The following is a 15,769-nucleotide window of genomic DNA, read 5'->3' on the forward strand; positions in this document are numbered from 1 at the left end:
ACTTTTAAATTCTTATTCAATTATTTTTTTTTTCAAATCAAGAATTGTTGACATATTCCAACACTTTATAAAAGTTTTCATATTTTTTTAATTTTTGTACAAAAAGGTTTTGATATTTTTTGTATTGTTTCGACTGTTTTTTTTGACTGAAAATCAATGCTTTGTGTATATGTAATTCAATTTGACGAATTTCTGTATCAAAATAAATCAGCCTGTGCCGTTCAGTCTGCGATCAGCAGAGAAGCGAGTCAGACGTGTGTCCCTCACAAACCAAAAAAGTGCAAAAAATGCCTCACGACAAGAAAAAGAGGCGGTCCTCACCAGCAGGATCGGCAGATTTGAAGAAGCTAAAGAATGCCGAAGCGCTACCTGCAAAGCCAGGCAGTTTGAGCAAGGACGCTCAAAATTCGTCTGGAAACCAGTTTGCTACCCTCCCTGTGGACGTGAGCGAGAAGGAAGAATTTGAACGACGGGAGAAGTTGCCACCCATTTTTGTGAAAACATCGTCATCGGATTCGGTGCGAAAGTGGCTGACCGGGTTTATCAAATCTGGTGCTTTACGAGCTTCCATTCGCTTGTGTGCTGATGGACTCAAAATTCTGCTACCTACCAGAAAGGATTACAACTACGTTCGGGATTTCCTGAACAACACAAAAAGATCGAATACTACAGCCATGACGATCCAGGTAAACGCCCCATGAAACAGGTCCTCCGAGGCCTGTATGACATGGATGTGAGTGTGCTGAAAGAAGAGCTCAAAACTCTTAAGTTGAACGTCATCGAAGTCTTCAAGATGACGAGACACAACAAGGACATCACGTATCGTGATCAACTGTACCTGGTTCATCTCGAGAAAGGATCGACAACGCCGTCTGTGCTGAAAGCAGTTCGGGCAATTTTCAACATCATCGTGTCTTGGGAACGTTATCGTCCAGTGCACCGTGACGTGACACAATGTTCGAACTGCTTGCAGTTTGGACATGGTGGAAGGAACTGTTTCATCAAGAGTCGTTGTGCAACCTGCGGAGGTGAGCACAAAACTCAAGCTTGCGAAACAATCAACGAGAACATCGAAGCGAAATGCTTCAATTGCGGCGGCGACCATTCGACCAAGAATCGAAGCTGCCCAAAACGAACTGAGTTTGTAAAAATTCGGCAGCAAGCGACGACGAGGCACCAACCAAATCGCCGCAAAACACCACCAACTTTCACGGACGTGGATTTTCCTGCTTTGGCGTCACCTGGAGCGGGATCTGTTCGAGTGGTTCCAAATCTGCAGCCATTGCCGTTGAATCAGCGGCAAAAAGTTGCAGAGAATACAACACCTCCTGGCTTCATTCAGCAACCCAGGGAAAACCAACCAACATCAACGGATGAAGGCAGTAGTGACCTGTTTTCACCACAAGAACTTCTGAACATTTTCATCGAGATGACAACAACACTGCGTGGTTGCAAAACTCGCCAGGAACAAGTAAGAACTCTTGGAGCATTCATCTTAAAATACAGTTCGTAGTTTACTCGTTCTAATGATTTTAAATATTTCAATGAATTTGCTTTTTTAATTTTAAGTTAGGATTAGTTGTTAAAGTGATTTTTTTTTCTTTTTTACCCAAATGTATTCGATTCAATGCAAAAATGTAAAACAATTTGAAGTAAATAAATGAATGTGAACAGTTAATAAGAAAACGAAAAATATAACAAAGATGAAGAGCATGTAGCCATACCACTTAGAATGTAAATGAAATGTAATTATTATAAGAGAGTTCAATAAAGACATATTTAATTTCAAAAAAAAAGCATGTGCCGTTAGTAGCCTTCTTAAAGTCACTAAATGAATGTTTGATTTAAATCAAATGTGTTTAAACATCTTAAACAATATCGTGATGTTAATCTCCGGGTAAGCAATTATTTTCAAAACATTGCAAGGAATAGGATCAAGCGTTACGGCCACGGGTCACTTTAACCTATCCTAAAGGCGGTCAACCTGCCCGATCCCCTGGCTGGACCAAAACCGGAACTGGCACAGGTCCGCAATGCCGTAACCCCGAAACCGGGAGCTCCCACAGGCCGATGTAACCCGCGCCGCGGTCAGTTATGTTTCTGCAATTAAAGGGTCGTAATTAGTGAGGATATTGAACAGTTTTTGTTTCGCGTGCAATGCGATCGGTATTTTTTTTCCCAGCAAAACCCTATAACTGACTGCGGTGTTGCTGGCTGGTTTCATAATTTACGGCCAATAAATTCGCTGGTATATTTTACAGCTTCAATCTAAAAGCTCTCGAGGGGGTTCACGTTCGCGCTAATTACCCCAAGTACAGTGCACTTCCGGCCAGCAGTCAATGTGCGGATAAGCTTGGCCGTTTTTCCTGTAGGTATAGGCGTTTTAACAAGCAATTATAACATACTTAGAGCTTACGGTAGTCAAAACTATGGCCGGAGCCATAAGGAGAGGGAGCAGCAAAATGCCAGAAAAACCCGGCCGAAAAAAATAAAATTATTCAAAAAGAGTGCACGCAGCAGGACCAACGGGGAAGAAGGGGAGGATTGAGGTTCATCCAGATTCTTCCAAAACACTAGTTAATTTCCCCTCGTTTTGAAGCGATTGATCGATTTTTCATCTGCTGATGGTTTCGTTATTTCAGAGCTCTGGTTCCGAAAACGATGCCCCTGACCAGGCCAGAAGAAGGGTATTTATAAATTTTGACTAATTCCCGTTTTCCGCGGAAAACATAAATCGGCGGGCCGGGTTTTGGCCCCGCGTGAATTGCACGGTGCTGGTGGTGGTTTTGGCCGCCGCGGTTTCGGAAACCGGGCTAAAGAGTGTCAGATCCGGAACAGGATTGGTGGGGGTAAGGAGGGGGAATCGGAACCACAGGGGAGAAGTGTCCGCTACGGCGGTTCACAATAAATTTCATTGAATTGAGCCAGGAAAGTTTATTTTCAAGCTTTTTTGGTCAACGAAATCTGTTTGCAAAGAAATGAAAATTCAGATTTTGCCGTTTCGCTAAACAACAAAGTAGAAATATTTTTTTTTTTCCTAAAATCTCTAAATCTTCCAACTTTTGATCCGATCCAGACGATTTGCATGTTCATTCATCTTTTTCTCTATTCCATTTCGTGCACCCCGGGTCCAGCCAGTCAGTCTGGCAAACACAGCCGTGGCCTCTCTCTGTACGGTTCCTCGCGAATAAGTAGCACAGTTTAACGTATAATTAATCCAACCAAGCTCTGCGATCGCCTATTGGCCACGTCGAAAAAAAGAGAGTCTAAGATGCCCGACCGTGATGCTGCTGACCGCGTGTTAATTATAGGGTTTTGTAATAATTTTAGCCAAAATGTTTAATAACAATAATCGTAAGTGTGTGTACATAATTGCGTTATAACTATGTGCAAATCTAGTTCTGTTTTGGGCCAGCTATAGTGACGCTAAACGGAACGTTACGGTTCTCCAAGACCGTGAAAAGGGTTCAGGATGGGTTGAGCTCTTGAATGAAAATTTAAAAGCTAACTACGTCAATGGTTGGGCTTGATTTACTCGGCTTTCGGGAGACTGATAACATCAAATTTACAGCTTCATTTTAACTACTTAGAAATCTTTGCATCTTTTTTTTTACTTATATTGGATCACGCCTAAAACCAATGTTTTAATGCAAAATAAAAAAAAGTGTAGCATTTTAAAACAAAGGGTGCTTTTAAAATTGTACTATATTTGCCTAAATATTTGAAAATAACACAAATTGATTCATTAAATATTTTCAAAAGTATGGGTTTTGATCATTCTTTTTTTACTAATGAAACGGTCACTGTCAGTTAGCTGTTATCATTGGCAACTATTTTTGAAAGCTCACAAACAGCACCTGTCGTGATCACAAACACTAAGCGACCGTCAGTGAACGCACACGGAATAGAGGAGAAAAGCAACTCGCGACAAAATTTTGAGGCTAGGAATTTTGATAGGTATGATTTTCATAAAGTATTCGCCTCCTTTTCTCTCCCACAGAAAACCTGGGAACGAGGTAGCTGTCAAACTAGGCCAAAATGTTAAAGTCACTCACAAAATGAACTTTGAGTGATTTGAGTTCATTTCTGACGTCACGATTTTTTCCTCTATAGAAACAAACAAAAATCGAGCTCAACACTCAAGCAGCCGCCCAGTCAACTAGAAGTCATATGTTCTCTGCCTTTCTCTCATTTTCGCGTTTGAGGTACTGCGTGGTGACAGCAGTCATTTGAATGCAGTCATGGGGAAGGTGATCGAAATTTCGGTAGAATGTCAAACGATCGTTCGATTTTTTTTTTCTGGTGAGAGCTTGGGAGAGAGTCAAATGACTGCGTTCACTCGTTCATAGAGGAGAAATGTAACTCGCGACAAAATTTTGAGGCTAGGAATTTTGACAGGTATGATTTTCATAAAGTATTCGCCTCCTTTTCTCTCCTGCAGAAAACTGGGGACAATGTAGCTGTCAAACTAGGCCAAACTATCAAAGTCACTCACAAAATGAACTTTGAGTGATTTGAGTTCATTTCTGACGTCACGATTTTCTCCTCTATATAATAGGCAAGGAAACCGTGACGTAGTAAATGAATTCGAAGAACTCAGTATTCATTTTGTAAGTGCCATTTGAGTGGTTTGACAGGTGTCAAATCGGGACTTAGCATTTTTTTTAATTTGAATTTGCTTCCGATTGCGCGAAACGTCATAACCCGAGTTTTTTTCCGTGTTAGTGCCCGTGTTTCTGGCCGTGTTCGTGTATGTGCACCTGACCACGTAGTTGCCTGTTCCTGGCCATTCCCGTGACCGTGTCCTTGTCGTGCTCCCGACCCTGTTGGTGTCCATGCAAAACGGAACAACCGGATCTAAGGGGGTGGTGCCAGAACAAAATGACAGTAGACTCGGCCGTCATTAAAACCTTACTAGCCCACGCAGTTGTATTCGTGAGTAGCCCCTGTCTGAAACTAGTCCATGCGTTAGTGTTTGTGAATAGCCCCTGTCGAAATTTTCTGGTGTTTAGTAGTGTTGGTAATGTTTTGGTTTCATTAAAATGGCAGCCTTAACATAGACCTGACCGGATCAAAATTTAATTTTAAGTGCAAAGTCCCGGAACTGACACCTGTCAAAAAAGTTCATTTGATTTGTTTACCTTTGAGGTTAAGTTCCAAGCTTTTCTCCTTACTTCAAAATTCCTAGCCTCAAAATGTTGTCACGAGTTGCTTTTCTCCTCTATAAAGGGTCGATAGAGGAGAAAATCGTGACGTCAGAAATGAACTCAAATCACTCAAAGTTCATTTTGTGAGTGACTTTAACATTTTGGCCTCGTTCCCAGCTTTTCTGTGGGAGAGATAAGGAGGCGAATACTTTATGAAAATCATACCTGTCAAAATTCCTAGCCTCAAAATTTTGTCGCGAGTTGCTTTTCTCCACTATTGGTCACAAACACTGACTCAGCACTACTCAAGAATAAATGTCACACTCACAACACTGGATCTAAAACTAACCCTTATTTACAATCAACTTTTTATCAAGACTTGAAATTAGGACGTCATAAGATGCCCCATTTTGAGTTGTTGACGGACGAGTTGTTTTTTACACATTTTGCATTTGCAGATATTATTTATTATTTTTGGAATAAAACATAGTTTTTGCAATGTACCTATCAAAAGTTGACTATTTTTTTCCTAAAATTCCATTTTCTTTCATCTCAAAAAATTTAAAAATAACCTTTAACCTTTATTTTGAAACTTTTGAGCAGAATTATGGAGAAGAACATGATGCACAATGGCTTAAAAAAACTTTTGGAATCAATAAAAAAATGGTCGTTGTCAGCCCATTTTAAATATGGCATCTTTTCTTTTGTCATTCTTCTTTTGAAGTAGACTTATACATCAAATTATACCATCAAACTTCGCACCTCCCTAGTCAACACTATTGGCTTTGCAATGATTATTTTTTTCATATCCGTTTTTTTTTTAAAAGGACCTATAAACATATGTTCATTTATTGATTTGGCTCAAACTTTTTGGATACCTTCCCTATGACCAAAGAAGCTATTTTGTGTCATTGGTTCACCCATACAAGTCTCCATACAATTTTGGCTGCTGTCCATTCAAAAATGGTACGCGTCAATTGGTGTATTGGGCATCAAATTGGATCAATTTGGTGTATTGGGCAAAGTTGTAGGTATTGTTGAGGACTGTTGAGAAAAAAATTGGTACACGGAAAAAAAATGCGAATTTTGTTATCAACTTTTTTTCACAAAAACTCAATTTCCCAAAATACGTTTTGATTTTTGAAATTTTTTGATATGTTTAAGGGGACAAAGAACCGCAACTTTTGAGCCATAGAGAAACATGGTCAAAAAATCTGCCGCCGAGTTATGATTTTTTGAAAAAGTAGTGATTTTCGGAAAAAAATCGAAATTTCATGCAAAAACAAATTTCCAATCGAAAAGTACTTTACAGATTTTTTGATAAAGGTCTCTGATTTCAAGATATAGCCAACGAAAGTTTGATTTTAGCGAAATATTTGCAGTTTTGAGATTTTTAAAAATAGTGACCGTGAGTGTCCATTTTTGAAAATATTTTTTTAAAGTTCAGAAAATTTTCAATGAAATTGTCTAAGAGACATGGTTGCTGAGATACAGCGGATTAAAGAAAAAGAAACATGAAAATTAATGTTTTCTAAGTCGCACCCAAACAACCCACCATTTTCTAATATATCTTCGCAACTAATGGTCCAATTTTCAATGTTAAAACATGAAACATTCGTGAAATTTTTCGATCTTTTCGAAAAAAAAACCTTTTGAATTTTGTTTAAATCAAGACTAAAATTTTAAAAGGGCCAAACATTTAATATTATTAGTCTTCAACAATACCTACAACTTTGCCGAAGTCACCAATTTGATCAGAAAATTCACTCAAAAGTTACAGCTGTTTGAATATTTACGTACCATTTTTGTATGGACAGCAGCCAAAATTGTATGAAGACTTGTATGGATGAACCAATGATACAAAATAGCTTCTTTGGTCATAGGGAAGGTATCCACAAAGTATAAGCCAAATAGAGAATCGCTCATGAAACACAATAGCTTATAGAACCTTTTCAAAATAAACTCTAACCATGATCAAATTTTGTTCTTTCAAGATCATACTCAAAGAATTTTTTTCATGATTTATTGATGCATATTTTTTTTATTCCACTTTGATTTTTATTTAAAAGTTGAATTCTCAAAATATATTGATATTTTAGGAAACAAGAAACGTCATCATTTGCGCTAAAGTTTAGGTTGGTGCAAAATGTGTTACATGTGTTAGCCCAGGCGTTACGCTTTTTATTTGGTTGATTTCCCTAAAACAGTGTAATGTTTGTACATTCTTTTGAAGGCAATTTGTAGATCTGCACCACTAGCGTGCACAGGGTGGGCAACATGGGGAAACTGCCCCACCATCCTCAGAAATTTGTTCTAATTTTAGTCAAGGGGCGTCCATAAACGACGAAACCTTTCTCGAGGGGCTAAGCACGCTACTGATCTGCACAAGACGTATAAATTGCTTTAAAAAGATTGCAAAAATGTGGGGTCATTTTAGAGAAACTCGAGTTTGAGTGTACCAGAGCTTTTTGTTGAGTGATTTTTGGAAAACAAATTAAAATATTGTCGTATTGTAAATACAGTCCTGACGCGATTTTCCAAAGCATCGACTATCTAAAGGTTTGTGTGGGACTTCCAAAAAGGGACCATCCATGAACAACGTGTTGATATCTCGGAAACTAATGGTTTAATTTTCATTATTAAAATTTATACTTTTATTTAAGTCAAATTTATCTTAAGCTCAACTAAAATCAACCCATGCTAAAAATGATCATGAATGGAGACGCGAGGTCTGCCACCACTTTTTCCATTTGTTTCTCTTCACTTCCACTTTACTGAAATAGACCCCACATAAAAAAGAGAGTTAAAACGCGCTCACTCTCTCTCTCTCTCGCCTTTTCCCGCTCGCTCGCTCCTGTTCCTATGCATTTACGGACGATCTCATCTCCCCTTTTCGGAAGCAGAAGTAGCAATAACCGAACTATTATTAAAAATTAAAATCATTCCAATTGATGCTATTAATTACCGATACGTGGCTGAAATTTCCATGCGTTTGCCGTGTAATCACCAAAATAAAGACGTTAGTTCTTTTTTATACCATAGCTTACACACAAAAAAACCACAGGTAAACTTAGACAATTTGGTTTCGAATAAAAGCTAATGTTTTGTAAATTCTAATATTGCAATTGTTGTTTTCTTTTGTTGTGTTTTAAATCATAATTGGAGAAAAAATTTAGACAGTCCACGAATGTTTCAAAAAAGTTTTCCTCAAAATAGCTCAACATTTTTTTTGGTGGTTAAATGATTTAAAAATACTTCAAATTTATCAGCGTGTACCAAGCACTTTTCATTCACACTGCTCTTAAGTTGAGCTGAACTACGAGTTTTGGACGAGCATAGCTTCGGAGCAGCAGCTTGCTAACCACCATGAAACGAGGATGGAAATGGATTGGAATCGCCACAATTCGATGAAAAAAAGATAGTAAAAAATTGAGAGAGAAATGATTTGAATGGAGAAAATAAATTAGAATTTGCACGGTCATTATTTTAGAAAATCATGCATAAATTTATTGCAACTCGAGCAGACGGAAATAACTTGGGAATAATTTTTTTTAATATTTGAAAATACTAGGCCAATGACATTTTATGTTATTTATAACAAGATTTGTTATTCATCGTTATGATTTTTTTTTGTTATTGGATTATTATTGTAATAACAAACTAATAACATTTTTGGTTATTCTTCGAACAAATCTTTGTTATTATTTTTTGTTATTTTAATAACTAATCCGATCATCCCAATAACAGTTGACGGTATTCTTCCATAACAAAAAATGTTATTCCCAAGTTGTTTTGGCTTTTAACCAATATCAGACCAATAACAAATTTTGCTATGATAACATAAACTGTTATTAAATTTTTATGCAAAAATGGATTTTTCAAGAAGATTCAATAACACATTCTGTTATTTTAACAGTATTTGTTATTGAAATGGCATGAATTTTGTTATTACCGTCTGCCCAGGATTAAAAAAATAAACTTCATAAATATACTTTCACTTTTCATCATTACATTTGTTATTTAAAAATTCCAGATATTTGACATAAACTTATCTTTGGAATTATTTAATAGCTTCAACTTTTTTTTTCACAAAATCAAGACATTTGTTTATAATTTAAACTAAAAAAGACGTTATCAAGTCGATTGTTCAAGCTAAAAAACAAGACTTTTGAAACAAACAAAAAAAAGCTTACAAAAGAAGCAGAAAAAACTCTTTCTAAATGGTGCACTTACTACAAGTCCGAGCCAAAACGGGAAGCGTGAAAAACGGAAACGTAAGCATGAATGAAGGAGGGGAAAAGCAAAGATGAAAGGAGCGGAAAAGAGGCAGAGAGAGAAAAGGTGAAAAATAACAATTGCACCTTTTGCAGCCCGAGCTATGTATAAATTCTGCTCTTCTCTAGTTATGCTTAATTGATCTGAATGGTGCTCAGGTGCTTTTTAGAATATTTTGTTTCCGAAATTGCTATGCTTTTTAACAATCGGTAGATCGATCTTTAACCGGTTCCGACAACACTTGGTCGGTCTGCACTGGAAGAAGATGATTTTTTTTTTGTTATACAGATGATGATAATAATGTTAAGTTTGAATATTAACCTTCTACAACCAAACCCCGCCTTTGAACGGGCTTTGATTAAAAAAATCGGTAAAAACCCATTTTCAACCATTTTTTTATCTGTAAAAAACATTGGAAAGAAGAACTCTCAAAATTTTTGAAAATTTATTGTTTAGAAGTTTTACTTGTTTTATGTGACTTTGCCAATGATTTCAAATATTGACATTTTTTAGGGGTTAACTTTGGCTGTGTTTTTTGCTAATATTTTCTATATTTTAAGTAAAAAGAAGTATGCAGTAATTTTTCATGTTTCCAAGACTACGCCTCAACGCAGTTTTTTACAATTTAATTATAATGGTGCCATTTTAAAGCAAAAAGTGTGAAAAACAAGCAAAACATTGAAAAACCAAATGTAATGATAGGAGGTGGTAGAACAGGCCAAATTCTTTCAAAAACAAACATAAACTAAACAATGCATATAAAAATACATAAAATGAAACAAGATAAACATAAAACAAGAGTAGTAAATTTTTCGTTGGTTTTTATAAATAACCTCCTGAACACGGGAAAAATAAAAAAAATCGAAAAAAAATTTGGGCAGTGTAGGGTTAATTAGAAATAGTAATTGTTTGTAAACATTTATAAAAGGATTCGCAATTGAAAAAGCCTTGATGGAGAACAAAAGGTTCACAATCAAAAAAAGGGTTGTGGTCAGAATTCGATCCTGAAACCTTTGAGACAACATTTCATTGCATTTACAGCATCGGCCATCACGACTCTAAAAATCCGTCTGTATATTTTTCCGTGTTTTCCAAAAAAAAAGTTACAGATAGCAACAAATAAAAGCATCGTTTATCATACACTTTTCCTCTGGTTTTGGCTCGAACCAAAGCTGGGGATGAAAGGAAATGTAGATTCTTTTTTCTTTACTTGGTCAGAGGAAAAACACTCACATATGGAGCAGAAAGCGCCAGATTTCTCAAAAAGACGGAAGAGGAACAAATAACATACACCTCGTGGGGGAAATGAGACTCCGATAATTGTTTCGAACATATGTTTAGCATATTTTAAAAAGCAACGATCGTTCTATCTGGCTCGAGAGGGGGAGGGAGGGGAGGGGAGCAGTTTTCCGCGGAAAGTCTTTTGAGACTTTGGCGCACGCATCGACCGGAAAGAAAGCTTCATCAATGAGTTTGAGAAATAGGAATGAAATGAGCAGCAGCAGCAGCAACAGAAGAAGAAAAAAGCCCCGCGAGGAAGTTCCTCATTTTGAGCCGGGGAGGCCATTTATCGGAAGTATTGAGAGCAAATCGATAACGTTTAAGCGCGCACCCCGCAAAGTGAGTTTTGCGCAAGACTGGGTGCGTGTGCGCAAAAAGAGCGCATTTACCTTAACATTTCATTTAGAGGTTCTCTTTTTTTCTGGATTTTGAATAAATGATCCAGATGGTAAACGCGTGCAACGGGATGAACACATCGGTTCAAGGTAAGTGAACTGGGTGGTCACACGGTGCATTCATCCCTTTGGCTAATAACTGAAGTAGTAGTTATTGCGGTTCGTCGCTTGGCAGTTCAAGTCTCCCGTTGGAATCTGCGTGGGAACTTCAAAGTGGGAACAAATCGTGCAAATAGGTTCGCTTTTTTTTTTTTGAGTTCAATGACCTGATACTTTTTGAACAATTATTTTGTCTTAACAAGACGTTTTAAAATAAAATATTCACTGTCACCATTAATAAGGGCGGTTCGTCGCTGTTGCATGCAAGCAAAAATTACATCCAATATGTGGGAGTAGCGATCAGCACTAATTCTCCATACAAACTTTGGAGAAAACCAAAAAAAAAAATCAAAATGCACATGTTTCTGAGGACCCCTCAAGTTGAGCTTGCGCAATTTTTTTTCATTTTTGCAGGTCAGTGTAATAACTGGTAACGGGAAATTTTGTTATATTGTTATCGAAAAAAATGCATGAGGGCAGTTTTCATGCAGATTATGATATACTTTCATGCAGATTTAAAGCAAAATTATGCGACCACCATTGAATTGATTACCATTATTTGGAACAAGTAATGAAAATCTCAAAAAATATAATTTATTTCTTTTATTTATTTTTTTCTTCGAAGCAAGTGAAATGTTCAAGGCCAATTTATTTTTAATTAAAATTTATTTATTCCAACAACTTTTCGATTGTTGGAGTAGACCAATGTTCAGTTTAAAAAAATCTTTCAAACCTTAAAAAAAATCTTCATCTGCATCTTAATCTTCAAAATCCGAAGTTCCGAAAAACCTCACCTAATAATTAACCCGGACAAATGCAACAATACAAACTTGTCGGAGGTCGAACTACGGCCCGCCGAAAAAAAAGAAGTTGAAACGGAGCAGGACTTCGGGTTTAAACGAAGGTTGGTGCGTAGGAAAGAGAGGACCCATTGCTCTAAGCCGACGACCAAAGATTTAGAGATACGTGTGAGAAGATTAGTACAATACAGGACGGGTTTAAGACGAAGAGCACACGAACGCACACACACACACACACACAGCCGAAAATAAAATAAAAACTACAGTAAACAAATGCGATCGATCTTTGCTTTTTTTTTGGCTCCCTTCGTCGTCGCTCCTTCCACGATTTACCCGAAGCAACTGCCCTCTTTCTTCCCTCACCAGCGTCTCTCTTGGCTAACCTTACGGACGAGATACGCGCGAAGCGATTTACTTGGACGAATAAATACACTAGAGATGGTTGGAATCAATCATTTTCAATCTATTTAGAAATAAAATAAATACAAAAATTACAAATAAATCACACCAAAATTTACAACATGAAATTCGGGCTAGTGATTTTTCATGAAAGTAACAAGATACTACAAGCCGCAAGATACAAAACATGATACAAAAAAGTGGCCACGTGGTTCATGGATGATCCCTAATCCATTGACACAAAATATTGAAAACAAATTTTCAACTTTGGAAATTTTCTCTGCTGAATTAACCATTTGCTAAGTTTAAGAGAATGCACAGTGGGCGAAATGGAACCCAAAATCGGACTTAATTGAACGCGGCTGATTCCCTGGTATGAAAAATAGTGTTTCTTATGTAAAAAAATCCGGGTAATCGATTGGTGATGGTTTCATCCACCGCACGAAACGGCAAAGGGTCCATTTTGCCCAAATTCCCCATTTTTTACATTTTTTCTTGAAAATCGGTCTGTATTTAGAGCGGAGGCTTTATGCGGCCATCCAAAATGCACTTAACTTATGTGAAAATGTCCCAGAAATCCAGTAAAAATATCCACTTGCACCGCAAAAATCATCTAGGGTCCAATTAACCCCAATTCCGCTATAAAAGCATTTTTGGCCATTTTCATATGTTTGGTCAGATTTTAAAATCTGAAAATATTTTATCGTAAAGATCACACAATTTTACATAAGAATGACGATTTGCACTTGATAGTTTGACACATTTATGTTGATAAAAATAAAAATTATGTAAAAGGCAGTTTATTCTGCGTTTGACAAAATTGGCCCAAAATTGATTCTTCAATCTTTTTATTTAGTTTAATTTCTATATCAACATAAATGTGTCAAACTATCAAGTGCAAATCGTCTTTCTTATGTAAAATTGTCTGATCTTTACGATAAAAATATTTTCAGATTTTTAAAATCTGACCTAACATATGAAAATTGCCAAAAATGCTTTCATAGCGGAATTGGGGTTAATTGGACCCTAGATGATTTTTGCGGTGCAAGTGGATATTTTTACTGGATTTCTGGGACATTTTCACATAAGTTAAGTGCATTTTGATGGCCGCATAAAGCCTCCGCTCTAAATATAGACCGATTTTCAAGAAAAATGTAAAAATAGGAATTTGGGCAAAATGGACCCTTTGCCGTTTCGTGCGGTGGATGAAACCATCACCAATCGATTACCCGGATTTTTTTACATAAGAAACACTATTTTTCATACCAGGGAACCAGCCGCGTTCAATTAAGTCCGATTTTGGGTTCCATTTCGCCCACTGTGGAATGTATTAGCATATCCAAACGAAGCACATCCTTAGTAAGAGATCCACCAAAAGAACAATCCTGGAGTTTTGTTTAAAAGGGTCCAATAAACCAAATTTTCAGTTTTTGCTTTTTGGGTGTTTTTTAATACCCTTGACTCAAGGCGGTTTCAAAAACACCCAAAAAGCAAAAACTGGAAATTTTGTTTATTGGACCTTTTCAAAAAAAACTCAAGAATCAGTTACCAAGTGAAATAAAACTGTGTTTGTCGTCATTTTTTCAGCAAAGGAAATTTGAGTATTTCAAATAACCTCATTTATGGCAGTTTGTTCATCATTTGCTAATGATAATTTCTGAAAATTAGGGTTAGTGAATTTTCACGAATTCGCAGACAGCGTGAAATTCGAAAAATTTGAAGATTTCCGTGAAATCCCGTGAAATTTATTAATTTCTCAAATCATTGCTTAGAAATAACAACATAATAAATATTGCATCCGCGAAGACTTTTTAGTAAATTATATTAGTTTTCAATTGAAAAGCCACTTGATGACTTGTTAGCAAAACATACAGTAACATAAAATTGATACAACTTTTACTGAGCAGTGAATACAATGAATGAAATGGACAACATTTGATTGCAGTTATTCTGATACCAAAAAGTTTTTTTTAATGTTGGCTTTTTTGAAAACCAAAACATGTTAAAATTGTCTAAATCAAGTCTAAACAGATTTTTTAAAATGAATTGATTTATTTATAAGATTAAATGAATAGTATTTTTGATCTTTAAAGAACATTTAAGATTTTTGCTGATTTTGCTTATTTATTTGTTTTCATTGGATGTAAAAAAATTCACTTTTATGTTTGTGCTGTTCTGATTTTGAATAACAATTTGAAGATTTCGTTACATATTACATTATTTTTGGTTTTTGATTATTATTTTAGTTTTTGAAAAGTGAGAAAAAATCCTCAGAAAATATTTTTACTGCTTACATTACTTTACAAAAGTTATTTTAATGATTTTAGCTGGACAAGATTGTTAAACCTTACTTTGATATGTAATTAAATAAAATGTAAGAAGATAATTAGAAGCAAATTAGGGAAAACTATTAAGCTATATTAGTCGAATATTTAAAAAAAAGCACTTCAGAGTACGGAGAATATGTCCTACATTTCGTTTTAAAATTTTTATAGAGCTCATCTATGATGCAATGGATTTTTTTTAATTTAAAAAAAAGGTTTTTCTTGCGTCGCGTTCAAATTTAGTGAAAATTTTTTATTAGCTTAAAAATTAGATTCTGTATTTTTTACATAAAATGTTCAGGGTTATTTAACATTTTTAATTATGCGCGTAATTTCCGTGGGATCTGGTGTTTTGAAATAAGGATCCCTGTGAAATTTGCAGTTTTTGAGCGTGAATAATCACTAAGCCTAGTTATAAGCATCGAAAAATGACTGTAAAATTTGCTTTCAAAATAAAGGCTTTGGGGGACTTTTCGATTACAATAAAATCAGAACGTTTTGTACAGTCAAACCTAACGCTTTGGCATATTCAATTAAGAGAAAACCACCCCTTCGATCATAGAAGTTCTATAACTTATCAATTTAAAAAAAAACAATTATGAACAATATCTTCAAAAATAAGTTCTAAATTAGACATGCATTTTTCACGAATTGCTTCAAACATTATCACAGTAATGCTATGAATCTAAATTTTGATAATAATCAATGAATTTATGAAATTATTTAACGTTTTGTACCGATGTGTCCAAAAATTCATTATTTAAACAAAGTTTACATAACTTTATTTGACTTAAAAAGCATAATTTAAGCGCCAGGTTGTAAAATTGTCATATAAGCCAAAAGTATGACCAAAAATCGTTTTTTGACACTTTGGCACAATTCAGAGGGCAGATTTAGACTCAGCGGGCAACACTACATATAAATTACACAGTTGAACAATTATTAAATTTCATTAACTTTTCCCTTGAAAATTAGACATTTTCGAATCTCGAGTTCAAAGAGAAATACCCCTGAGATTTTTTCAGCGTTTGTAGTACTAAATCTCCTTT

This window comes from Culex quinquefasciatus, chromosome 3 (assembly GCF_015732765.1).
Source record: "Culex quinquefasciatus strain JHB chromosome 3, VPISU_Cqui_1.0_pri_paternal, whole genome shotgun sequence".
NCBI lineage: Eukaryota > Metazoa > Arthropoda > Insecta > Diptera > Culicidae > Culex > Culex quinquefasciatus.